This window comes from Zootoca vivipara, chromosome 4 (genome assembly GCF_963506605.1).
Source record: "Zootoca vivipara chromosome 4, rZooViv1.1, whole genome shotgun sequence".
In the NCBI taxonomy this organism is placed as follows: domain Eukaryota; kingdom Metazoa; phylum Chordata; class Lepidosauria; order Squamata; family Lacertidae; genus Zootoca; species Zootoca vivipara.
The window spans coordinates 98,017,009-98,042,085 of record NC_083279.1 but is presented as its reverse complement, the minus strand read 5'-3'; the positions used below and the strand labels follow the sequence as shown (position 1 = coordinate 98,042,085).

Sequence of the window (25,077 nt, the reverse complement as noted above, 5' to 3'; positions counted from 1 at the left end):
AAGGGCTAGGGGGGCACCTCAGGGTGCAGGAGAAGACTCTTGGAAGAACCTGGCCAGGTGCTCTGAGATGAACTCACCTGTCCCCATGTTTTCCTCTTCTTGCAGATGTGCCACAGGTTTTCTTCCATCAAGCAATAGTGAGTATTGGAGAAAACAAGAGCAGGGAGAGGATCCCTCAGAGCTGCCGCCCCCTCTGCCTGGGCTCTTTGCCCCCCACTCTGCACTCTCAGATGAAGAGGAGCCTTCCCCTCGCAAGGAACTGACAGCCTGACTTTTGCAGTTTCAGCCGCTGGAGCGGGAGCTAGATTCCTTGCTCCAGGTGACACAGAGCTGCCAGGCAGCTGCCCTGAGAGGCCTCCACACCCTTCAGGTGTCCAAGCACCGGACAGCAGAGGCCCTTCTGGTGAGTGACCAGTGGTGTGAGGGACCCCCATGGTGAGGTGGGGGGCTTTGGGGAGGGGCTTGTGCCAGCTTAGGGCATGGGGTTGCCGATACCGCAGAAAGCCAAGCCTGGCCTTTGGGGTCGGAGCCACCCTCTGGCTGTCCCCCGGAAGGAGCTGACGTCTCTCCTCTGCTCTGCATGTTTGAGGGACTTCTTTGTGTGCCTGAGGATCATCAGCACAGGGAGGGAGGTCCTTTGTCTTGAGCTTGTCTTTGCCTGGCTCTTACGTAATTCCATCCCGGACTTAACCTCTCTTCTCTCTTTTCCCAAAGGATCTGAAGGGTCAGTTCCACTGCCTGCTGGAGGGTATCCTTACGGAGGCCCCCAATGCTGCCACCCTCCTCCAGATACTCAATGGAAGTGTCCTGATGACACTTACGAGTTGCCCAGAGTGGAGCAGCAGCCTTTTTCAAGTGTGGAGAAAAAGCTTTGGCTCAGAGTTGGCCTGACTCTGAGACCTCTCCCACAGGATTTCCAAAGCGACACTGTTGAAGAAAGCGGGGAGACCAAAAACCTGGCGGCCAGCTGCATCTCTGCACTGCTGTCCTTTGCCCAAAGCTTTCCCCAGTTCACAGTAAGTAGTTTGCCTTCATGTATTCATTTCTTTGAATACTGGGTGCCAGGATGAGGCCAGAGGCTTTTCCTGCCCCCTGATGTGGCCTTCCACCTCTGGCCAGGAGGCTCCACGGTGGTCCTCTGGGATAAGGGATTGGGCCCAAGACAGAGGGAGGCCCTTCCTTCCTGGATTGGGGCTGCTTCTGTACTCTCTTGCACCCATCCAAGGTGGGTTTCATAGCATCATCTGACCTGGATTTTTCTTTCCTCTGCAGATGACAGTAATTCAGCTGGAGTTGGCCTGCTTCTGGCTGAATCCAAAAGAAGGTAAGCCCCACACCTTGGAGACAGGGAACTCCCTTGTCCCTTCTTTGCCCAAGACTCACCTCCCAGGTTTTCTTGCTGGGAGTCCTGCAGGACTTCTTCCCACCTGGCCTGGGAGGGCAGCGCCCAGACTGACTCCAGGTGGCTTTCATAGTGATTTTTCTTTCCTCTGCAGAATGTAATAGCTCGGCCGGAGTTGGCCTACCTGTGGCCCAATCAAATAGAAGGTAAGCCCCACACCTTGCTGGGAGTCCTGCAAGACCTGCTCCCTGCCTGGCAGGCCTTTCCCACCTGGCCTGGGAGGGCAGCGCCCAGACGGACTCCAGCTACAAGAAGCGGAGGGGGCTGAACAGACTCTGGGGTTGGGGTCTTGTTGAGGGGTGCTTGCTAGCAGGGGTGCTTCCCGCTTCCTTTGCCCTCCATGGTCTCCCTGCCTGAGCTGACAGAGCTGGTCTCACAGGCGGAGTTCAGGACTCCCCGACTGCTGGTGCTGGCTGACTTCAAAATCCGTGCTGAGGCAGCTGGCTCAGGGGTGCTCAGGACCAATGGGGAGGGATGGTGGGAACTGTAGTCCAGGAGTTGCTGGGGACCCAAGTTGGGGAAACCCTGCTTTAAAGCAACTTTTGTGATTGGCCTGCAAATATGAGACCTGTCCACATTTGTATTTTCTTGTACTTTGTTGTCCCCATACCTTTGTGTGTTTATATATTTTTATTTTTTAAGAGGGCAAATTGAAATTGTATGGCAAGTTGCGGAAGAATAAAAGGTTGTGTTTAGAAAAACACAAAAAGATGGCAGGGGTTGGCCTCCTGAAATATTTCAGGGGGGGGGCAAAGACCCCTGGTTGGTGCCTATTCCCTACACCTACATGTCTCAGGATGGTTACAAGATAAAAACATGTCCATAAGCTTTAATTAGCTTGTGTTTAAGTAAACAAAGTTACTGGTCCAGTCGCGCTTCCGGACGTAAATCTTCCTTTTCAGCAGAGCTTTATTTGCACAAACGGCAAAGAGTAAGGATTAGTCAGCAAGAGTTGTAAATGCACATTGCAAACTCAAAAGGCTTTATTTACAAAAACGTAGCCTGGAGACAAGGCAGACATCCTTCATCTCTGGCCAAGTAAAAACTTAAACAAAACTGTGTCTCGGTGCACAAGCTTGAGGCATGACTCCTACACACAGCAACCAAGACTAAGAGAAAACGCTACTGAGAGAGAGAGCACATGTAAGGAACTGACTGTTTATACAGGCTGTCGAACATTCCCGGATGTTTAATGATGCTCAGTGTTCAGAGCGATTAGTATAACTTAACCCTTTAATACCAACAAAACACAACATAAAGGCACAAAACACCACATACTAAAAGGGCATTAGATGTCAATCAGCCAAAGGCCTGGTTTAAAAGGTGCCAATTTGCCTGGCTCCTAAAGCTGTATAATGTAGGGTTATCAGATGTCCCCGGTTCCCAGGGACAGTTCCCGGTTTTACCAATCTGTCCATGGCCAAAGATGCCAGCGGCAAGAGGCGCTGTTGCCAGTGCGGACGGCTGGGCTGCTTTAGACGAGAGGCAACATTCCCCCTCCCGCTCCCACCCTCCTCCTCCGCCTGCTCCTTTTGCTGCTGCTGCCACTTCCGCTTCTTTATTGTTGTTTTGGCGGGAACCTTGCCCTGAGGGCTGAGGGGAGACGTGGAGGGCGCTGGCATATGGTTTATGATGTTCCTTCTCAAACATCCGGATTTGAGAGGGGTGCGAATGCAAGGAAAGGATCGTTGATGGCAGTCATAAAGGCTGGGTGCTTTTATTGCCCGACCAAAGGAGATATCACACTCCCGCCTCCTCGCTTGTAAATAAAAATACTCCGCCACATGGCTCCACCCTCTCTGCCTGAAGCGTCAGACAGAAAATAGGGGAGATTTGTATTAAAACAGCTTTGGTTATCTATCCGTTTGTTTTCCTCATGTGCCTTTTTCTGGGACGACCTGACTCTCTGTCCCCTCTCTACCCCCCCTTTTTGTTCCTTCCTTCATTTTCAGTGACGCTTCCTGGAATCCCAGAAAAGGGGGTGCAAACTCCCCCCCCCCACACCTCTCCCTCAGTTCCATCCTATCCTATCCTAATTTTTCTTTCCCTTCACTCCCTCTCCCCCTGCCCATCCTTTACCCATAACCAAGGAACCTGGCTCTGCTTGCCACGGAAACTACATATGTTTACAAAATGATGCTCCCTATTAATAATCCGGATGCTACTATCTTTTAACCACTTGGCTGCTGCAAAAAAGTGTCCCTGGATTCATTGAAAAAAATCTGGTAATCTGGTTTTTACATACTTTGTATGGATTCTTTTATGGGAAGTGAGTTTGGAGCTCTGACTGAAGCTCTTTCCACATTCCACACACTGATAGGGTTTCTCCCCTGTATGAATTCTTTGATGTCTTGTGAGACAGGAGCTCTGACTGAAGCTCTTTCCACATTCCATGCACTGATATGGTTTCTCGCCTGTATGAATTCTTTGATGGGAAGTGAGAGAGGAGTTCGTACTGAAGCTGTTTCCACATTCCTCACACTGATATGGTTTCTCGCCTCTATGAATTCTTTGATGGGAAGTGAGAGAGGAGTTCCTACTGAAGCTCTTTCCACATTCCACACACTGATAGGGTTTCTCCCCTGTATGAATTCTTTGATGGGAAGTGAGATGGGAGCTCTTCCTGAAGCTCTTTCCACATTCCACACACTGATAGAATTTCTTTCCAATGAGATTTTGTTGATGGGAAGTGGAATGGGAGCTCTGACTGCAGCTTTCTCCACACTCCAAATTTTTACGTGGTTTCTCCTCTCTGCAGATTTTATCGCGGTCACCTTTGTTCTCAATTTCCAATTCATCAGAATCTGCAATGGAAACAAAAAGGGATTAGAGCCTCAGGAACAAATGGAGAACAGAAGGGAGTTGGGTGTGTGTTCATTACCTGTGTTGTTTGTCATTAAACAACATTTATTATTAGATTCTGATGTGTTGTTGAATGTTGCTTTGTTTGATATACAGTAGTGGTCAAGATTGTGGAAGACTTTCTGGGGAAAGTGCATTTCAGAGCTTTGATGGCTCATAACACCACTTCTTTTGGAATAAGATTATAAAATTATATATCAATGGGATGATGATTTAATCAAGAATCAAATCCAACAAAGTTTGTTCAATTACCCGTATTCTATCAAACGTAATAGCCAAATAACCAGAAAAAGGAAGCACAACTTGCTTTGGTTGACTTTTGTCAGTGTGCTATGTGATTGCTATCAAGTTGGTTGTTTTTTTGTGTTCTTTCATTTAGTGAGGTTGTAAAACATAATAAAATTAGAGAAATGGCAGAAAGAGTTGATTGGTCACCCAGATAGTGATGTAAAATTGTACTATTAAGTGAATAAGGCTACAGTTATGAAGAAATTAGAAGAGAGATTGGGAAAAACTTAAGAAAAGCTGGCCTTTCTATATTTTTGAAGAGGTATAAGGCTGGTAAAGGCAGGAAAAGGTGCAGAAAGGCAAGTGACAATCGAAGAATGGAGAGACGGTCCCTACATGAAAGAAGAAAATCAACTGTGTGTATATAAGATGACATGGTGAAATGTAATGTGACATTGAGTGCAAGGACTGGTCTAAGTGTTAGAATTCCAAGGAAAAAGCCATTGTTATCTCTCAAGAAAAGGTTGAAAAGATTAAACCCATGTTAACTGGACAGAGGAACAATGGGACAGTGTTATTTGGAGTGATGAGACCCAAAACTCCTTGCTTTGTAGTGATGGCATGAAATACGCGAGGAGAAGAATCAGAGAAGATTTACATCCTACTTGCAGAGAATGTGCGGAGAATTTGTGTCATTAAGGGGAATGTAAATGCCCCAAAATAAATAAATGAAATACTTGAGCTCAAACTGAAGCGTTCCACAGGTGATCTTTTCCCAGATGCTAAAGCATTTATAAATATTTATAGAAATATTTATTTATTTGTTTGTTTGTTTTCTATTTCAACAGGATTCAGCTCCATGTCATATTGCTGCTGTGTGCAAAAGGTGCTTCCAAGATAATTCTATTCCACTGCTGGAATGGCCTGGGAATAGCCCAAACTTTAGCCCAATCTGAAATCTATGGAGCCGAAAGTTGTTAGTCAGAAGCAACCCAGCAATAAAGCCCAATTAACAGAGGCAATAATTCAGTCTTGGTTTCACATTATTACAGCTGCAAAACTAAAAACTTGGTTCACTTCACGGGAAGGCGTTGTAAAGCCGTAATTAAAGCTAAAGGTTACCAAAGTTTACCAAAGGTTTCATGTTTTTTCTTTATGACTGCTGTTCTAATAAATACTCCTTCATAAAAGTTCCTGTATTACATTCTTCATTAAATTATCTTTCCATTGATATATAATTTTATGGTATTACTCCACACAAAACTGGTGTTATGAGCCATCAAACCTCAGAAATACACTTTTCACAAAAGGTTTCCCCAATTGTGGCCACTAGTATAAGTTGTTCATTCTAAAGTTAATGTTCTTTTTATATGGGATCAGATTATTATTATTTATGTTTTCTGTTTATATATGTGTTGGAAGCCGCCCAGAATGGCTGTGGCAACCCAGCCAGATGGGGAGGGTATAAATAAAAAAATATTATTATGACTACAGTGGTACCTCGATTTAAGAACAGTCCTGTTCCAGAAAAGATCAAGTTGGTAAACCGAGGTCCCACTGTATTACTATTACTATCATCATCATCATCATCCTCATCACTGCTACTACTACCTGAGATTCAATAAGCCTAGCTCTTCTCTGGGATGGATTTTGTTTGGCCCAGTCATGGCATCCCCTCCATCTCCAATGTCACTCGTCTCTTTGGTCAACACAAGACTGACAGCAGCAAAACACGAAAACAGAAAACCTGAAGCTACTTATGTTTCCTAACAATTCTGAAGCTGACATTTAAGATGGCCTGGGCAGTTCAGAGCAGCCCAATCGTGGTAGAAAAAGGAATAATTTTAGGAAGATTGTTTAAAGAAAAAACTGTAATTTACTGTTTATTGTGGGGGTCTTAGGTAATGACTGGACCTAATGGTCAGGGGTCCCTTTACCTTTACCTAGGTTCCCAGGTGCTATGTGGGGCACTGTTGAGCTCTGTGAAAATATATGAGGTTCATTACATAGATTTTTTTTATTTATTTCCAGGCAGATATGACGATCCCACAGGGAGCCTTACCAAGAGAGGCCATGATCTCAAAATTCTCCTCCATGACGTCCTCATGCAGAGCTCTCTGGTCAGGATCCAGCAACGCCCACTCCTTATCCGTGAAACAAACAGCAACATCTTCAAAGCACACTGGACCCTAGGAATACGAAGGCGATACTAATGTTTCAATGTTTGGATAAGATATAAAGATTTGTTAGAAAGTAAAACACCCAGATGGATTTCACCGTTAGAGGGCAAGGCATACAAAAGGTTATATATGGAAGCCAGGTGGCCAAAATATAAAGATATTTTGGTACAAGAAGGAGGCAGGGGCGTAGCCAGGATCAAAACTAGGGGGGGGCAAGCCATGGTCGTTCAGGGGCGGGGCCCCAAGTGGGAACGTGGGCGGGGCTACAGGGCCAGCTGGCCTGACGACATTGTGGCGGCAGCGGCAGCGGCCACCTTGTGCTTCTGGGGCTGGCAGCGTCGGCGGCTACCCTGCTTGGCTGGAGAGGACGGGAGGGTTGGGCAGGCGAGAGGGGGTGGAAGGGCGGGCAAGGGCGAGGCAAGGCACGGCCGCAGTCACGACGGCTCCGAGGCGTTGCTGCATATCAGCATAATATTTCAACCATGTCGTGGGTTCAAGCCCCACCTTAGGAAAAAATTCCTGCATTGCAGGGGGTTGGACTAGATGACCCTTGTGGTCCCTTCCGACTACAATTCTATGATTCTATTGATATATTGCCATAGCATATGCATCATTCTGCTTTCTTGAATTGTCCTAGGCATAGCAGCCAACTCCTAGAGGCCTAGGTGCCTCCCCCCCCCCAATTACTGGTAAATACTGTATTTTAAAGAGTCATTCCCCCCTCCCATGTTGATGGGCTTTCTATGTGGGGCTTATCTGCCCCCCCCCCAGTATTTTATTGAGGATGGAAGAGGGAGGAAAGGAAGGAAGAAATAGAGAGAGGGATAACTCATATTTGTGGGTGCCTCTGGGTGACGCTGTGATGCTAGAACTCTGCAGCAAGAGGAAGATACTGGTACACCTGTACAGGAGCCTTGTAAGCAGCTTTCTCTCTGCTTGATTTACAGCAGGCTTGTCCAACAGGTAGATTGTGATCTACCAGTAGATCACTGGATGTCTGTGGTAGATCACTGCTAGATCACTGGCACCCCTAAAAAAAGCTCACCCAAAATTTTCCTCCTCCCTAAAAAAAGCTGAACTATGACCTGAAGCCCTAAACAAAAATGGGCCTCCCTCCCTCCTAAAAGAAGCTCAACAAGTTTGACCTAAACCCCCCAAACAGGGCTTCCCTTCCTTTAAAAAAACTCAACAGCTTTGACCTGAACCCCCCAAAAGGGGGTAGATCACTCCCAGTTTTTAACTCTGTGAGTAGATCAGAGTCTCTTGGGAGGTGGCCACCCCTGATTTACAGTATACAGATGCAGAAGGAGGGGCAGACTGGAAAAACCACTGCTTTTTATAAACATCACTGTGTCTATCAAAGCTACAGCCCCCCCCTTTCTTATTCACTTCCTTTTAGCCTTGCAGGGCCACCTTAGTCAAATTGAATCCTCTGCACCCTCATTAAATCGCCAAAAGAACTGTTAATGCGATCCCTGAATGCTCATTAACAGCTCCCACTGAAGAACAATAGGGTGAATAGGGTGAACCTTGCCTGAAGGGATATTCTTCTCCCTTGTCTTAACTGCTTAAGTACTGGTAGCCACTTTGCTTTATTTATTTGATGTGTTTTTGTTACAGCTGTGTTCCTGCCCCGCCCCCCCCCCCGCCCCCAGCAAGTGGAGAGCTGCTCTTGCTAAAGCAAAGCCCTTTCCACTTCAGTTTTTGGAGGGGGAAAGTGCTGGTTATGGTCTGTAAAATACAATAATTTTTTGCTTCTAGGGGGGCAGCTGCCCCCTCCTGCCCCCCCCTGTCTACACCCATAGAAGGAGGCCAATTCAAGATAAAAACATATGATCAGATGAAAGATAATGTTAGTGATTGGCTCCAATATAATCAAATCAATGAGGTGTTCAAACATGATAAAAAATTAGGTTTTCAAATGGAAGAATCCAAATTGGAAATGTTGTTGCTGGATACAAAATCAAAGAACCTTTCCAAGATGTATGATCTATTGCTGGAATGGCATACAAAAGATGAACAAACGAAATTGGTAATGATTGATTGGGCTAAAGATGTGGGGCATAATATAACGATGGATGAATGGGAAAGGTTGTGGAAAAAATCTATTAGGTTCACTGCATGCAATGTTCTGAAAGACAATGTGATGAAAATGAGGAATAGGTGGTATTTAACCCCAATTAAATTAGCAAAAATATATCATACACATGCTAATAAATGTTGGAAATGCAAAGCAGTGGAAGGAACCTTTTACCACATGTGGTGGACTTGCCCCAAAATAAAAGACTTCTGGGTAAAGATTTATAATGAATTAAAGAAAGCGTTTAAAAACACTTTTATTAAGAAACCAGAGGCCTTTTTATTGGGAATAGTCGGGAAAGAAATACCCAAAAAAGATGTTACATTCTTTTTGTATGCCACAGCAGCAAGAATTTTGATAGCAAAGAATTGGAAGACACAAGAAATACCAACGGTGGAAGAATGGCAGTTGAAAATGATGGAATATATGGAATTAGCTGAACTGACCAGGAAGCTTCGCGACCAGGGAGAAAAATCAGTGGAAGAAGATTGGAAGAGTTTTAAAGTTTACTTGAAGAAGTATTGTAATATTAATTAGTATGAAATGGATCTTGAAATACATATAATGCTGTAGTTTGGGAATTTGTTTTAGGATTAAGGAAAATATGATAAAATGATAGATAATGGTTTAGAATTAAAAATAAGTATAGATAGAAAATATGATAATAGATTAAATTGTTGTCTAAAATGTATAATCTGTTGTTAGAATAGTATACAAAAGATGAATTGACAAAGGATGTGATGATAAAATGGGCAAAAGATTTTGGGTATAATATTGAATATGATGCGTGGTTGAAATTATGGAATCAAACATTGAAGTTTACTGCATGTACCGCCCTGAAAGAAAATATTTGGAAGATGATGTATAGATGGTATTTAACTCCAGCGAAATTAGCTAAAATGTATAGGATGAGTAATAAAATGTGCTGGAAATGTAATGAGAAGGAGGGAGACTTTTATCATATGTGGTGGAAATGAGAAAAAGTTAAAAGATTTTGGGAGATGATATATAATGAACTGAAAAAGATTCTTAAGTATACTTTTCCCAAAAAACCAGAGGCATTCTTATTAGGACTTATCGGACAAGAGATTGCAAAAGAGGACTATATAATATTTCTGTATGCGATAACCGCGGCTAGGACTTTGTTAGCCCAAAAATGGAAAACCCAGGACTTACCGACGATTGAAGAGTGGCAGACAAAAATGATAGACTATGCGGAACTAGCAAGACTGACTAGCAGGATCCGGAACCAGGGGGAAACAAGGTTCCAAAAAGACTGGAGTAAATTTGTGGATTATATGGAAAAGAACTGTAGAAGTTTAAAGACACTTGCAGGACTGAAATAAATCCTACCAACTGATTTTAAATGGATGGAATAAAGGAACTGCAAGATACCGTGTTTCCCCTTTTTAAAGACGGAGTCATAATATAAGCCATGGCAGGATTTTAAAGCCTTTGAAAAATATAAGACATATCCCGAAAATAAGCCATGCCTGCAGGGTCGGCGCCCAGCAGTGCCGGCGCTGGGCATGGGAGAGAGCAGGAGACTGAGCAGCCACTGCGGCATCGCGCTGCCAGAGACTCGCAGCCACTGAGGAGCTCGCGGTGCCGGGGCTTGCGGCCGGCTCTCGCCTTGCCGCCCTTTCTCCTGCTCCCGGGGGAGATGCGGCTTCCATCCCCCATTGCCAAGGAAACAGCCCAGGGGAGAGACGTCAGAGCCGAGGTGCCCCCCGCCCGCGGATCCTGCGCGCCGCCCGCCTGTTGCCGCCGCCGCAAACGGCAATGCTTAGGGCCCCCCACTCCTCGCGCGAGGTGGAGTAAGGCCGCCCGAGCGGTCCAGGGCTCTCTTCCGAATGCGCAGGGACAGGGCTGCACCGTTAAACTGCTTGCAAACTCCTTGCCCAAAAGAAAGGTGTCCTTCAGAGCGCCGGATCAAGGAGGTGGCCTGCCGAGTCGGCGCCGCTCAGCACCGCACAGAGTGCCGGATCGAGGAGCCGGTTTGCAGAGTCAGCGCCCAGCAGCACGGCGCTGGATTGAGGAGGTGGTGCTTCGTGCGGAGATGCTGCGAGTCTATTAGCTCCTCAGTGGCTGCGAGTCTCTGGCAGCGCGATGCCGCAGTGGCTGCTCAGTCTCCTGCTCTCTCCCGTGTCCAGCACCGGCGCAGCTGGGCGCCGACCCGGCAGGCCTCCTCCTCAATCTGGCGCTCCCTGCAGCGCTACTGGTCACCGACCCGGCAGGCGGCCACCTCCGGGACCCAGCAGCAGCAACGCTGGCCATGGTAATTACAGCAAAAAAAAATTAAAAAGACACCCCCCGAAAATAAGCCATAGGCTTATTTTCATGGGTAAAATAAATATAAGACGGAGTCTTAAAATGTGGGAAACACGGTAAGAACTGAATAGAAAACCAAATGAGGGGAGGGAGGGAAGTCAAGCTTGGCAGAGCATTGAGAAGGAGAAATTTGGAAATAATTGTTAAAAAGATTGTTGTGTGTGTGTTGTATTTGTTTATGAATGTTTGTTTGTTTTGTTTATCGTTTTATATGTGCTTTAATTGGAAAATCTAATAAAATGCTTTATAAAAAAATATGATAATAGATTAAGAAATAGAAATTGCTAAAGAGGAGTTGCAGTGAATTGCAGTATGGGTGGCTCGAGGATGTCACTCTAAAATGATTAGAAAAGAGGTTAAGCTTATGAAATTTTGTATTGTTGTTGTTGCTGTTGTTTGTTTCTGTTTCCTATATGTTCTGTTTTGTATTTGTGTATTGTGGGTGTAGTGTTTTGTTTATAATAGATGTGTATAAAACTAATAGAAATTTTTTTTGGGGGGGGGGTACAAAGCACACTGGACCCTGAAAGAAAAAGGGAAACGTCCTCCTCTGAGACAGCATCAATATGATCTGCTACACAATGCTCTGTTGTCTCCTTCCTGTAAATTGTGGTGTTGTTTCAATAGGATTGCTTTGATGCACATTTTATTTATGGATGCTTATTTTATTTTGCATTTTAATTATGGGTGTTCATTATGGGGTTGGTTAGGTGAATCCAGGCCGCTATTTGTTCTCATGTGTCCACTGCTCAGAAACCAGTTTTAGCATTCACTGATCAATCTAGAACAGGGGTACCCAAATTATGCGGCCCAACCACCTTCTAAATCCAGCCCGCGGACGTCTGGGAATCAGCATAGAAGAATGTGTCCTTTTATTTAAAATGCATCTCGGGGTTATTTGAAGGGCCTGCTTGGTGTTTTTACATGAGTAGAATGTGTGCTTTAATTTAAAATGCATCTATGAGTCATTTGTGGGGCATAGGAATTCATTTATATTTTTTTTCAAAATATAGTCCGGCCCCCCCACAAGGTCTGAGGGACAGTGGACCAGCCCCCTGCTGAAAAAGTTTGCTGACCCCTGATCTAGAAATAAAATAAGCCTATTTTGGATGGCCATCGACCTCCCTCTTCCCACTCACCTCCTTCCTCTTCTGCCTCTGAATCTGGACTGCATTCTGCCACAGAGTCTCAGCTCACTAAGCCCTGTTACCCCTTCAGCTTCTGATACCTCCTCTTCCCAGGCTCTCAGCCATCTTCCCTTCCTGGTTCCCCAGCTGCATCCTCCCACCATTCCTGTGTGCCCAACCAGTCCATGACATTGCTCCATCCCTCGGCCTCTGTCCCCACAAGGCAGCTTCCCCTGACCTGATCTGGTTCCACAGCCGCTGCTTCCCTTCTGCCCCCATGAAAAGACGGATCAGGAGGTATTGCCGGCATCATTCTGTCACCTGCAAGAGAAAAAAGGTAATCAAGACACCAGGAGTGCCTGCTTCTCTCACAGGTGAGACAGGGCATCTCTAACTACAGATGGGCCTTTAAGAAAGCCTTACCTGCTGAGAGCATTGGAGGTTTGTGCCCATTTCATATGTTTGCTGTGCAGAAATACATCTCCTCTCCCCTGGACCCTTGTTCCCAATTTTCTCCCCCCAAAACAAGATGAAAAGAACCCTCAGTTGAGTTGGAAAACCAACAGAATGAGACCAAACAGAGAAAACTATCTTCCTCCTTACCCAACTGCCTCTCTCTGGTGTCCAACGGAGGCCTCTCCGCCTCACAGGAATCCAAGTCCATTTCTGCAAAATGATCCTTTCCCTGAAAAAGAAACAAGGATTCAAAACAGAGACTGGGGAGAAATATAAGAAAGAAAATGACAAAGGCTTGAAGGGTGTGAGATCTCATTCCATGGATGCTTTCCCAGAAATCGGATGGGCCATCAGTAGACCATTATGGGATGTTCTCTGTCTTGTTTGGAGCCCCTTTCTCACCTGCTTTCTCTGTTCCTGCTTTCTCTCCTCTGCCTGACTCAGGAGGAAACCTTCGGCCAGGGACACCGCCTGGGAACTGGTCTCCGCTCCGCATTCCCTCACCCAGCTCTCCATCTCCGGGGGAAGGACAGCCAGGAACTGCTCCAAGATCACCAGGTCCAGCATCTCAGCTTTCGTGTGCCTTTCCGGCTTCAGCCACTGGTGGCAAAAGTGGTAGAGTCGGCTGCAAACCTCTCGGGGTCCTTTGGCCTCCTGGCAGCAGAACTGCCTCAACTGCTGGCTCTGCACCTCTGAGCGGAGGGTGTCCTCCTCACCCGGGATCTTCTGCACTGGGTTTTCCCAGAATCTCCCACTGCTCCCAGATTGGATGGCATGGCCTCTTCCTGTTCCAGGGCCAGCTGAGTCTCGCTCACCCATCTGTGCTCTCAGGAAGCCACAGAGAGATCGGAAGGAACCCTTTGGTCTTCTGCCAAGTTCTGTCCGTTTTAATGAGAAGCTCTAGCAAATCCTACAAAGCAAATACATTGTTCTGTTACGGAATTTGAAGGACAGGGGGAAATAATGGTTCCCTGAGCCAAGCATGGGTGAATCTTGTTGGGAACCAGGGCTGGACTGCACCACATCCCAGACCATGAGCTCTCTTTTTGAAAAGAAAGAGGAGGAAGAAGTGAAGGAATAAGTCTCTAGCCTTCTAGCAATGCAAAATGTGGAGGCAACTGAAGAGATTTCTGTGAGATTAATCAACCTGGTTTCTGCTGCCTTCCAGTCAGTGCATGAAGTCAGAACCGACTGACAAGGGAATCATTTATATCTTGTGAAAAATGGATGCTTGGCTCTAGTGGGGGTCCTCACCCAGGGGTCCTCAGGGGTTGCTCCCTGTGACGAACCTCTCTTCTCTATTACTAACAGTGTGCTGAAGTAATTCATTTATTGTTCAAACAACCCACTATTCCTTCTTACTCCCAAATAAATTCCCTTTTTATATGGGTTTGCTAGTACAGTGGTGCCTCGCTAGATGAATGCCCTGTAAGACTAATTTTCCGCTATACGAATAGGTTTTGCGATCGGAGGTTGCCTCGCAAGACGATGAGGTTTTTTATGGCCACCGCTTCGTCTTGCGAAATGTGGTCATAAAAACCTCTGATTGCAAAACCTAGGGGCATTCGTCTAGCAAAGGGGAATGAGCTGCGGCACAGCTGTCTCCGCCTCTCAGCTGATCTTCCTTTGCCTTCTTCCTGCGCTGCAGTTCGTTCCCCTTTGTGTTCCGCTGGTCTCTGCCGGTGAGGGGCAACCGGCAGAGACCAGCGGAATACAAAGGGCTGTAGCGCGGGAAGAAGGGGGGAGAAGTGGAGGAACTGATCCGTTCCCCCATTTCTCCCCCCACTACCACGCCATGGGCACCCGGGAGCATCGGACGGGGCTTCGGAGAAGCGCTGCGCCTCTCCGAAGCCCCGTCCGATGTCGGCTTTGTGCCAGGCAGCAGTGGGAGAAGCGGAGGAGCCGCTTCTCCCGCCGCCACCTGGCACAAAGCTGCTTCCCTTGGCAGCCGCCGTCTGAAGCCAGGCAAACGACGAAAAGCCGCCTGTCACGGTCCGGTCGGCGGGCGTCAGGACCAGAGGCAAGATGGTGGTGAAGAAGCAGGAACAGGTGCAGGGCTGAGGGTCCAGCAGCAGGCAGTTGCAGGGTCAAGGAGCAAGGCAGAGACGAAGGTCCACGGGGCAAGAAGCAAGGCGAAGGCTCAAGGAACAAGAAGCAAGGCGAAGGTCCAAGGAACAAGAAGCAAGGCGAAGGTCCAAGGGTCGAGGAGCAAGGCGAAGGCAAAGCAAGGGTCCCAGGAGCAAGGCGAAGGATCAAGGAACCAGAAGCAAGGCGAAGGTCCAAGGAACAAGAAGCAAGGCGAAGGTCCAAGGGTCAAGGAGCAAGGCGTCGACAAGGCGAGGGTCCTAGGAGTAGGAGGCCAGATGCAACCAGGCAGGGATAGCGTTGCTGTGGCAAAGAGCTGAAGAGAAATGCTGGGCTTTTATCCCTCCCAGCTCCTGCCACCAGGTGCAGTGAGATCTCAAGTGGCCTCACCTAGGTGACTACTCCTTGCCTCTCCAGCACAAGCTGATGTCTTTACCTGTGTGGCCACGCCTTGCTTCCCCAGCACAAACTGAGGCAGGCCCCAGTCCTGCAAAGCACTACAGGCCCCAGACCTGACTCCTGCCCATACTCCTGACACCGCCTCCCGCGCCGCACTTCGGCTGGGGGACTGGCTGGAATTCCTCCCCTTCTTTCCGCTGTCGCCCAGCCAGTCCCCAAGCCGAAGGCAGTGAGCTGCAGGGGCTGTTCGTCATTTGCCTCCCCCTTGGGGGAATGCAAACGACGAAAAGCCCCCACTGCTTTTTACCCTACGTGTCTGGGGCCGCCTCCACTGCGCCTGTCACCTGCTGAGCGGCTTCAGGCCGCTATCCTGAGGTGCGCGTGTGCCTCTGGAGAGCGGCCTGAAGCCACTCAACAGCTGACAGGCGGCGGCGGTGACCGGAGGCTAAGCACACCTCCCCGGGCAAAGAGACCCGCGTCTATGGTGGCGGGTCTCTTTGCCCGGGGTGCGCTGAACCGCTGCCGCCGCTTCACCCCCTCACAGCAAAGAGACCCACCTGGCGCCCCTACGGGATGGGGGGGGGAAGGCACTTCGGCTCAGGGACTGGCTTGGTGGCAGCGGGAAGAAGGGGAGGAATCAGCAGCTGTTTGCCTCAGCACTTTAGCTACTTCAAGGCACTCTTTCCCTTCACTTGCCTCCTCTGTGCGTGACTTTGAGATACAAAATCTCCCCTCTTCAGTCACCACCCTTTTGAGTTTAGATACGTTGCTGGAATAAGGAGGAACATCCAACTTGACACAACATAGATGGAAAGCTTTATTTAACTGGAGAACATGTATATTTCTTTATGATTTCATTTGTTTAAACTCTTAGTTCATAGTAATCGATTATTCCATACAACTAGTACATTCGATTAACCCTAGTATACAACCAAACTTCCCACTCTCCCACTCTCCCACTCTCTCACTCCCTCGTCCCTCTTCTTCCCTCTCAACTGTCATTAACCACAGTTCCCCCCTTATAGAATGTCCATAGCCCCGCCCCCATAATCATGTGCTGTCACTCAAGGTAGGAGATGTATTAACCCTTTTTCTTGCAGGTGGAAACCAAAATATTTCCTTCTGGTATCATGAAGCTCGTTAAATTAACTGGTGCTAGAACAGACCTGTTGCTCTAGCAACCTCGGGGACATGCGCAGAGCGCATCCTGCCGCATGGCCGTGCACCCACGCACATCCGCCGCTTCAACAGTTCCGCCCGGCTTGGATATTATTATACAGCAGTGATGGGCAACCTTTTGAGCTTGGTGTGTCAAAATTCGCCAAAAAACTGAGCATAACTCGGCTGGTGTGTCACTTCAAGAAAAAAACCATAATTTTGTGATATTTATAGTTTAAATAACAAAAATGTATGATTGTAATATATAACTGTATTTAATAAACCAAAAACTAATTATTCAACCAAACCAAACCAAAAACCCCTTATTTATCACAAAGTGCCCAGAGTTGTTGAGCTTTAGCTGCTGACCAAAGTTTTGGAGGTTTTGAGGGGAGTGCAAAAGTTGCTTTGCTTTTTTGGGGGGGATGCCCCAAAGCTGCTGCGCTTTTTTTGGGGGGGGGAAGAACAGAAATAAATGACAAATAATACCTTCGCTAGAACTAACACGCAGCACCGACATAGTCTGCCAAAGCACCAAAAAACTCAGCACAGAACGGGTTAAAAAACGAACGCTGTTACACGCAATCATCGTCTGCCAAAGTGCCAGAAAAAACAGCACAGAAAGGGTTAAAAACCAATCTCTGGCTACCAACAACAACAACAACAACACAAGCTGTAGTGTGAGGAGGAGCGGGAGAACAAATGGGGGGAGGGACAACAACAAGAGTGCGAATGGGCCAATGGGGCACGTGCCAGCAGTGAGGGCTCTGCGTGTCACATCTGACACGTGTGTCATAGGTTCGCCATCACTGTTATACAGTATAGGATGTGTAATGCTATATTGTGTTTTTAATATTTGGTTGGGAGCTGCCCGCGCAGCTTTCCTCAGAGGGCGACACCTTTCTATCCAAAAGAGGCGCCCCCCCTCGCTGTTTTGAAGATGGATATGTAGGAGGGTACCCCACCCCACCCCGTTCCCTGGCCCCTCAACGCTCGCCTTTCACATCTCCCGCCTACCCCCCCCAAAACGCTGCCTCTCCCTTCTACGGGTCCCCCCCCCCGTGACTCTCCCACCGCCACCACCTCAGCCCCTCACTCAGTCCCTTCCCCGCCCCAGCCAGCTGCATCCCCAGCTTCCTCTCTCCCTCCCCATTTCTCACCCTCTTTTTTCTACTCCTCTTTTTTCCTCTCTCTCTCCCCTCGCTGGTCCCAGTTGCAGCAGCCCTTCCAACCCCCCCCCCCCAAAAAATCCACACACACTTCCAGGGACTAATTCCCCCTTCCCCCGCGGGTGTGCCCGCCCGCCCGCTCTTCTGCTTTCGCCCCTCAGTAACGGCTAAATGATCCTTCAGCCCAGCAGCCACATCACTTGGGCTCGCGCTCTCTCTCTCTATCAACAGCCACCCACCTACCCTCCCTTTCCCTTTCGCCAAAAGAAACCAGGAGGAAAGAGAGAGATCCTTCCGTAGCGCAGCAGAGGCAAGGAGAAGACGCGCCCCCCTTTTTTGGGGGGGGGTATGGTTTTGTATATGCAAGTATGTAATCTCTCTCACGGTCCTGGTTTATCCCGTCCAAAGTCTCTGCGCTCCAAGACCCAACGGCTGTCCGTGGGGCACATGCGCAGTAGCGCAAACCCACGGACACAGGGACTGGACGCAGAGACACTTGCATTTTATTATATAGGACTAGGGTAAGTTCGTCACACTCCCCAAGCTCACCCCCACTGCCCTGCTTCTGTCTCCTTTTCTTGCAGTTGGACTCTCTGCCGCTCTCAAGACAAGACTCCTGGGGTGGGGGTCGCTTTTTCTTTGCTCTGAGGGCCAGGTGTGTATCTGGCCAACCCCCTGAAGGCCAAGTGGGTGGGGCCAAAGACATCTCCCTTGAAATTTAGGTGGGAAATTTATTATTATTATTATTATTATGTTAGAAAACTGAACACAGCCATTGATGCCAAGCTCCCTGGAGGCTCAGTGAGTAGCAGCGCCCATTTCCGCCTGGTTTTCCAGCAACAATCCCTTTGGGACAGAGAGGATGTGGTCCTGGGATGCCATGCTCTGGGTGCGAGGGGATTGCTGCAGTGGCCTCCGTGTGGGGCTGCCCTTGGGAGACGACTGGGAAACTGGTTTGCAATTCAGCAGCCAGACTATGGGCTGGGATCCCTCTCTTTATTCCTGGCCTTTCTCTTCCACCTTAACTTCCTTGCTCCACGTGGGTTTTTTTTTATATTGGGGGGGGGGCTAGTCCACCTCCTCCTCCAGCTTTGGAAAACCATTTGCACATGTTTCCTCTGCTTTTTGTTTTATTAAAGGTTGAGACATTGGGGAGGAAAGGGGAAGAAAGGTAGATGTGGGGAGGGTGTATGGGGGGTGGACATGCTTCCTCTGTGGTGCAATGACGCTGAGCGATGTCACACAGAGTTAAAGTCCCAGGGACTCCTTTGTTTGAAGAAGGAGATTTCGTGGGAGTTTGGGATCCTCTGATCTCCAGGAAGGAGAGCCTTGCAGACCTCTCCCCTCCCTGGCAGGACCCTCCCCCCCCCGCACCCTCACCTGCTGCAGCCCTGGGACCCCCACCGTCTCCCCACTGCACCCTCTGGGGGGGGAGAGAGGGGGGGGAGACTCACCAGATCATTCCAGGAGGGGACAGCGATGCAGCCCTTGCAGGAGAGACACCAAAGCAGGAAAGGACTGGGGAGGGAGGGGACTTGGCTCTGGAGGACCTGGCCCCCCCTTGTTTCCTGTCCTCTCTAGGAAGGCAGCTCAGTTCCCTTTAACCCGTGCAAAGCCGAGGGCGTCCAGCTCCGCCCTCTCTCGCTTGGCAGAACCTCAGATTTTTATTATTTTTTATGGATTTAGGGGGGCTACGCCAATGCCCAGATATCCTTTTGGGGGTGAGGCTCTTGGCTGGACTCTGAGCTTCTCCCTCTGTTGGCCGGAAACCAGAGGACCAGCTTGCAGGGAAAAGGGCTTTGAAGGAGGCAAGGAACCTCCTCCTCGAATTCAGGAGTGGAGAGGGAGGAGGGGATCCTGGGGTCATCTAGTCCAACCCCCCAGCAATGCAGGAATCTCAGCTCAAGCATCCATGGCAGATGGCCGTCCGATCTCTGCTTAGAAACCTCCAAGGAAGGAGAGTCCCCCACCTCCCAAGGGAGACCTTTCCCCTGCCAATCTGCTCTTAGATGTCCCTCAAGGCAGCGGGTCCTGAGTTCTAGCCCTGCTCAAATAATCACACTGGCTACCAAGGAGGAACCAAGCAAAGCTCAAAATAAATAAATCCTATTCTCATCATAAATGTGTAATACTTTGTTATATACACTTTTTCTACCAAAGAGCAACACTTGGCTGAATTTCAGCCCATCACCCCACCCCACCCCACCATAACTTAAAATTCACTCTCCAATGCTTGCATTGGTGCCCAGAATTGAACACATTGTAACAACTTTAAAGATGTGCCCCCCCCATCTCATTTCCATAATGTCATTTCCATAACACCCGCAATCATGTGTGCTGTGTTAGAAATTCACTCCTCCCGTTGCTGGATATGTGGCTAGTACAGTATGTCACCTGTCTCTGTTTACTTTCCGTTTTTTAAATGAATATTTATTGAATTTTATAACAAATAAAAATCCAGATCTCAATCATCATGTTATATACCATTGTTCTCCCTCCCCTCCTCTGCTGAGTTATTTAGTTTTATTTGTTGTATCTTGCTTTTCTAATAAAAAAGTAAATTCCCTTATACTTTCTCTAAAATATCTGTTACTGAAATAAAGTTGTGAATGTTGATTCAAACCCTGCCAGTGAAGCCAGTCCATTTAGTTGTTTCTGCAAATAGTCTGTAAATGGTTCCCAGACTCTTTTGAAGTCCTCATAGTTTATCGGTTAGCTGCCAATAGGTCATCAGTTTTTCTTGCCATTGTTCCTTTGATGGTTTTCTTCCGTCTTCCAATATTCTGCAATCAGGATTATGGCCGCTGTTGTAGCATCCTATATAATAAAGTGCAAGTGTCCCTGCGTCCAAGTTTTCCCGTGTGTCCCTGGGCTACTGCGCATGGGTCCCAGGGACACAGGGATTGGACCAAAGACCTAGAACGCACACGCGCGCACCTTCCCCCCCACCCCTCTGTCTCCTCCAACTGCCGTTCCCAGCCAGACAGCACGTCGGGAAGGGAGTGTGGAGGCCGGCGGAGGTGAATGGGGGGGAGGATGGGCGCCTTTGAGGAGCCCGGTCCGGCTCCCGCAGCCGCCGCCGCATCCCCAGAGCCCGATGCCGCCATCTTTGTCTGCCGCCGCCTCCTCCTCACAACGCTCCCTGGCCCGTGAGAGGAGCGGCGGGGCCGCAGACTTCCCTCCCTCTCTGCGCTCGCATGGGACGGAGCTTCGGAGACCTTCTCCGAAGCCCCGTCTCATGCGGGAGGTGCGCGGTGAGGCGGTGGGGGGGGAGAAGCGCTCCTCCCCCCCCGCCGCCTTGGCACGCAGCGCCGGCATGGGACGGAGTTTCGGAGAAGGTCTCCGAAGCCCCGTCTCATGCGGGAGGTGCGCGGCTAGGCGGCGGGGGGGGGCGGGAGAAGTGCTTCTCTCCCCTCCCCCCGCCGCCTCGCCGCGCACCTCCCGCATGAGACGGGGCTTCGGAGACCTCCGAAGCTCCGTCCCATGCCGGCGCTGCACGAGAGCAGCGTTCTAGCGCCCGTTTTTAAACGGGCTGAATTCCACTAGTACATATATAATATCCTTTTTTTCTTTGTCTCCCTGTCTGTTGCTGAAGAAGAGAGAGGACGCCATTATGATCCATTTGGTGACGTCTGCAAATGGGATGAGCATCCCCTAAGTTCCTTCATCCAAGTCATTTATAAAGACGTTGAACAACAACGGGCCCAGGACAGAACCCTGCAGCACCCCTCTTGTCACTTTTCCCCAGGATGAGGAGGAACCACGAAGGAATCCTCTTTGGGTTCGGTCAGTCAAATCCACCTAACAGTTACCTCATTCAGCCCACGTTTTACCAGCTTCCTCACATAAATACCAGATGACTTTGTCAAAAGCCTTACTGCACTATTTCCACAGCAGTCCACAGGTCAACAAAGTTTGTAACTCCATCCAAAAAAAGGAGGATAGATTTCTCTGGTTTTACTTGTTTTTGAGAAAGCCATGCTTTCAACTTTGCTGTGATGTCTTCAGATGAAGGACACATAAATTTTAAAAATAATAATAAGGATATTGACAAGCTGGAACATGTGCAAAGGGAGGCTATTTCTGTATTTATTTAATTTGTAAACCACCCAACCCAGTGGTGCCAACTTGAATGAAATATTGGTGGGGGGGGGGGCAGGAAAGGCCCACCTTGGACAATCAATCACATGACGCATGCACACCATTTGAAGGGCAATGCCTATAATGGCAGCGACTTTTTAGAAAAGTAATATTTTGAGCCCATAGTTCAATTTCCCAGCAGCTCCCCTTGCCCCTGAGAACACTTCTAGCATTTCATCTCCTCTACCTGCGGCATTGTTCAGCAGTGGGGAAAGTTACCTCTTCACACCAGATATCCATTTGGTATGGCCCTTTCCAGGTTGTTTCCTGCCCATTGTGTTTGTCTTCCATTTGTTCTCCTATGTGTGTTGCCAGTAGAAGCCACAATTCTGTGGGTACTCTAGGTGGTGCAGAAAGCACCTAGAAGCTCCAAAGAGGATGAAGTGCCAATCAAACTTCACTTTTGTGATCTATAAATTCCAATTACAGTGGTGCCTCGCTAGACGAAATTAATTCGTTCCACGGGTCTTTTCTTATAGCGAAAAATTCGTGTAGCGAATCCCATAGGAATGCACTGAATTTTTTTCAACCTTTTTTTTGCCCATAGGAACGCATTAATTGAATTTCAATGCATTCCTATGGGAAACCGCGATTCGCTAGACGAATTTTTCGTAAAACGCATTCGTTTAGCGAGGCAAGCTCCGCTTGAAAAATCCTTTCGTTAAGCGGAAATTTAGTTAAGCAGGGCATTCGTTAAGCGAGGCACCACTGTAGCAGTACTGAGGATGGTTCAAATTCTGTGGCAATGCTTTTGGCCAGCAGAGGGTGTCACACTTTCCCTTTAAAGCAAACTTGGGTCTCCAGCTGTTGTTGGACTACAACTCCCATCATCCTTAGCTAGCAGAACTAATGGGGAGGGATGATGGGAACTGTAGTCCGGGAGCGGCTGGGGCCCCAAGATTGGGAAACCCTGCTTTAAAGCAACTTTAGCGTTGGCCCACAAAGATGAGACCTGTCCATGTTTGCATTTTCTTGTATTTTGTTTTTTCATGACTTCTTTTTTTAAAACAGAGGGCAAATTGGAAGAGAAATTGTATGGAAAGTTGTGGAATAATAAAAGGTTGCATTTAAGAAACACAAGAAAAAACTGGGGGGTGGCCTTAAAAAATTTATTTGGGGGGCAAAGACCCATAGGCCTTTAAGAGTTGGCACATATTTCCCTACACCTGCAAGTTTCAGGATGGTTACAACATAAAAATGCAGCATAAAAACAAAAAACCACCACATTTTAAAAGGGCATTAGATGTCAATCAGCCAAACGCCTGATTAAAAAGGTTTTGATTTGCCAGGCTCCTAAAGGTGTATAATGGTTTTTCTGTCCTTTGTATGGATTCTTTTATGAGAAGTGAGATGGGAGCTCTGACTGAAGCTCTTTCCACATTCCACACACTGATAGGGTTTCTCCCCTTTATGAATTCTTTGATGGGAAGCGAGATCGATGCTCCGAAGGAAGCTCTTTCCACATTCCACACATTGATAGGGTTTCTCCCCTGTATGAATTCTTTGATGGCAAGTGAGAGAGGAGCTCATTCTGAAGCTTGTTCCGCATTCCACACACTGATAGGGTTTCTCCCCTGTATGAATTCTTTGATGGCAAGTGAGATGGTGGCTGTGACTAAAGCTCTTTCCACATTCCACACACTGATAGAATTTATTTCCAATGAGATTTTGCTGATGGGAAGTGGAATGGGAGCGCTCACTGCAGCTTTCTCCACACTCCAAATTTTTACGTGGCTTCTCCTCTCTGGGGATTTTGTCATGGTCACCTTTGTTCTTGATTTGTTCTCTTGAACTGTAGTCCGGGAGCGGCTGGGGACCAAGGTTTGGGAAATCCTACTTTAAAGCAACTTTAGCGTTTGGCCCGCAAAGATGGGACCTGTCCACGTTTGTATTTTCTTGTTTTTGTTCGCTTCATGACTTTTTTTTTTAAGAGGGCAAATTAAAAGAGAAATTGTATGGAAAGTTGTGGAGGAATAAAAGGTTGCATTTTTTAAAAAAAACACACAAAAATGGGGGTTGCCTCAAATATTTTATTGGGGGGCAAAGACCCCTAGGCCTTTAAGAGTTGGCGCATATTTCCCTACACCTACAAGTTTCAGGATGGTTACAACATAAAAATGCAGCATAAAAACAAAAAACCACCACATTTTAAAAGGGCATTAGATGTCAATCAGCCAAATGCCTGGTTAATAAGGTGTTGATTTGCCTGGCTCCTAAAGGTGTATAATGGTTTTTCCGACATTTGTATGGCTTCTTTTATGGCAAGTGAGATGGGCTCTCTGACTGAAGCTCTTTCCACATTCCACACACTGATAGGGTTTCTCCCCTGTATGAATTCTTTGATGGGAAGTGAGATTCGAGCTAGTAGTGAAGCTCTTTCCACATTCCACACACTGATAGGATTTCTCTCCTGTATGAATTCTTTGATGGGAAGTGAGATGGGAGCTCTGACTGAAGCTCTTTCCACATTCCACACACTGATAGGGTTTCTCCCCTGTATGAATTCTTTGATGGCAAGTGAGATTGTGGCTGTGACTAAAGCTCTTTCCACATTCCACACACTGATATGGTTTCTCCCCTGTATGAATTCTTTGGTGGGAAGTGAAAGAGGAGCTCTTCCTGAAGCTCTTTCCGCATTCCACACAGTGATAGGGTTTCTCCCCTGTATGAATTATTTGATGGGAAGTGAGATGGGAGCTCTGACTGAAGCTCTTTCCACATTCCACACACTGATAGGGTTTCTCCCCTGTATGAATTCTTTGATGGGAAGTGAGAGAGGATCTTTCAGTGAAGCCCTTTCCACATTCCACACACTGATAGGGTTTCTCCCCTGTATGAATTATTTGATGGGAAGTGAGATGGGAGCTCTGACTGAAGCTCTTTCCACATTCCACACACTGATAGGGTTTCTCCCCTGTATGAATTCTTTGATGGGAAGTGAGAGAGGATCTTTCAGTGAAGCCCTTTCCACATTCCACACACTGATAGGGTTTCTCCCCTGTATGAATTCTTTGATGGGAAGTGAGAGAGGAGCTCTGACTGAAGCTCTTTCCACATTCCACACACTGATAGGGTTTTTCCCCTGTATGAATTCTTTGATGGGAAGTGAGAGAGGATCTATCAGTGAAGCTCTTTCCACATTCCACACACTGATAGGGTTTCTCCCCTGTATGAATTCTTTGATGGGAAGTGAGACTGTGGCTGTGACTGAAGCTCTTTTCACATTCCACACACTGATAGGGTTTCTCCCCTGTATGAATTATTTGATGGGAAGTGAGAGAGGAGCTCTTGCTAAAGCTCTTTCCACATTCCACACACTGATATGGTTTCTCCCCTGTGTGAATTGTTTGATGGTAAGTGAGAGAGGAGCTATAACTAAAGCTCTTTCCACATTCCATGCACTGATAGAATTTCTTTCCAATGAGATTTTGCTGATGGGAAGTGGAATGGCAGCTCTGAC

The 25,077-nt window shown here is 47.7% G+C and overlaps 1 protein-coding gene across 1 annotated transcript in view; it reads right to left on the bottom strand.

Annotated features, from left to right (window-relative positions):
- The window catches only part of LOC118085572 (zinc finger protein 420-like), a 148,367-nt gene that overhangs the window by 13,480 nt on the left and 109,810 nt on the right, over nt 1-25,077 (bottom strand). The window contains exon 1 of the mRNA XM_060274034.1: nt 13,069-13,165. The gene's annotated coding sequence lies outside the window, so the exon portion shown is untranslated. Of the gene's footprint in view, nt 1-13,068 lie in introns of the transcript that reaches the window.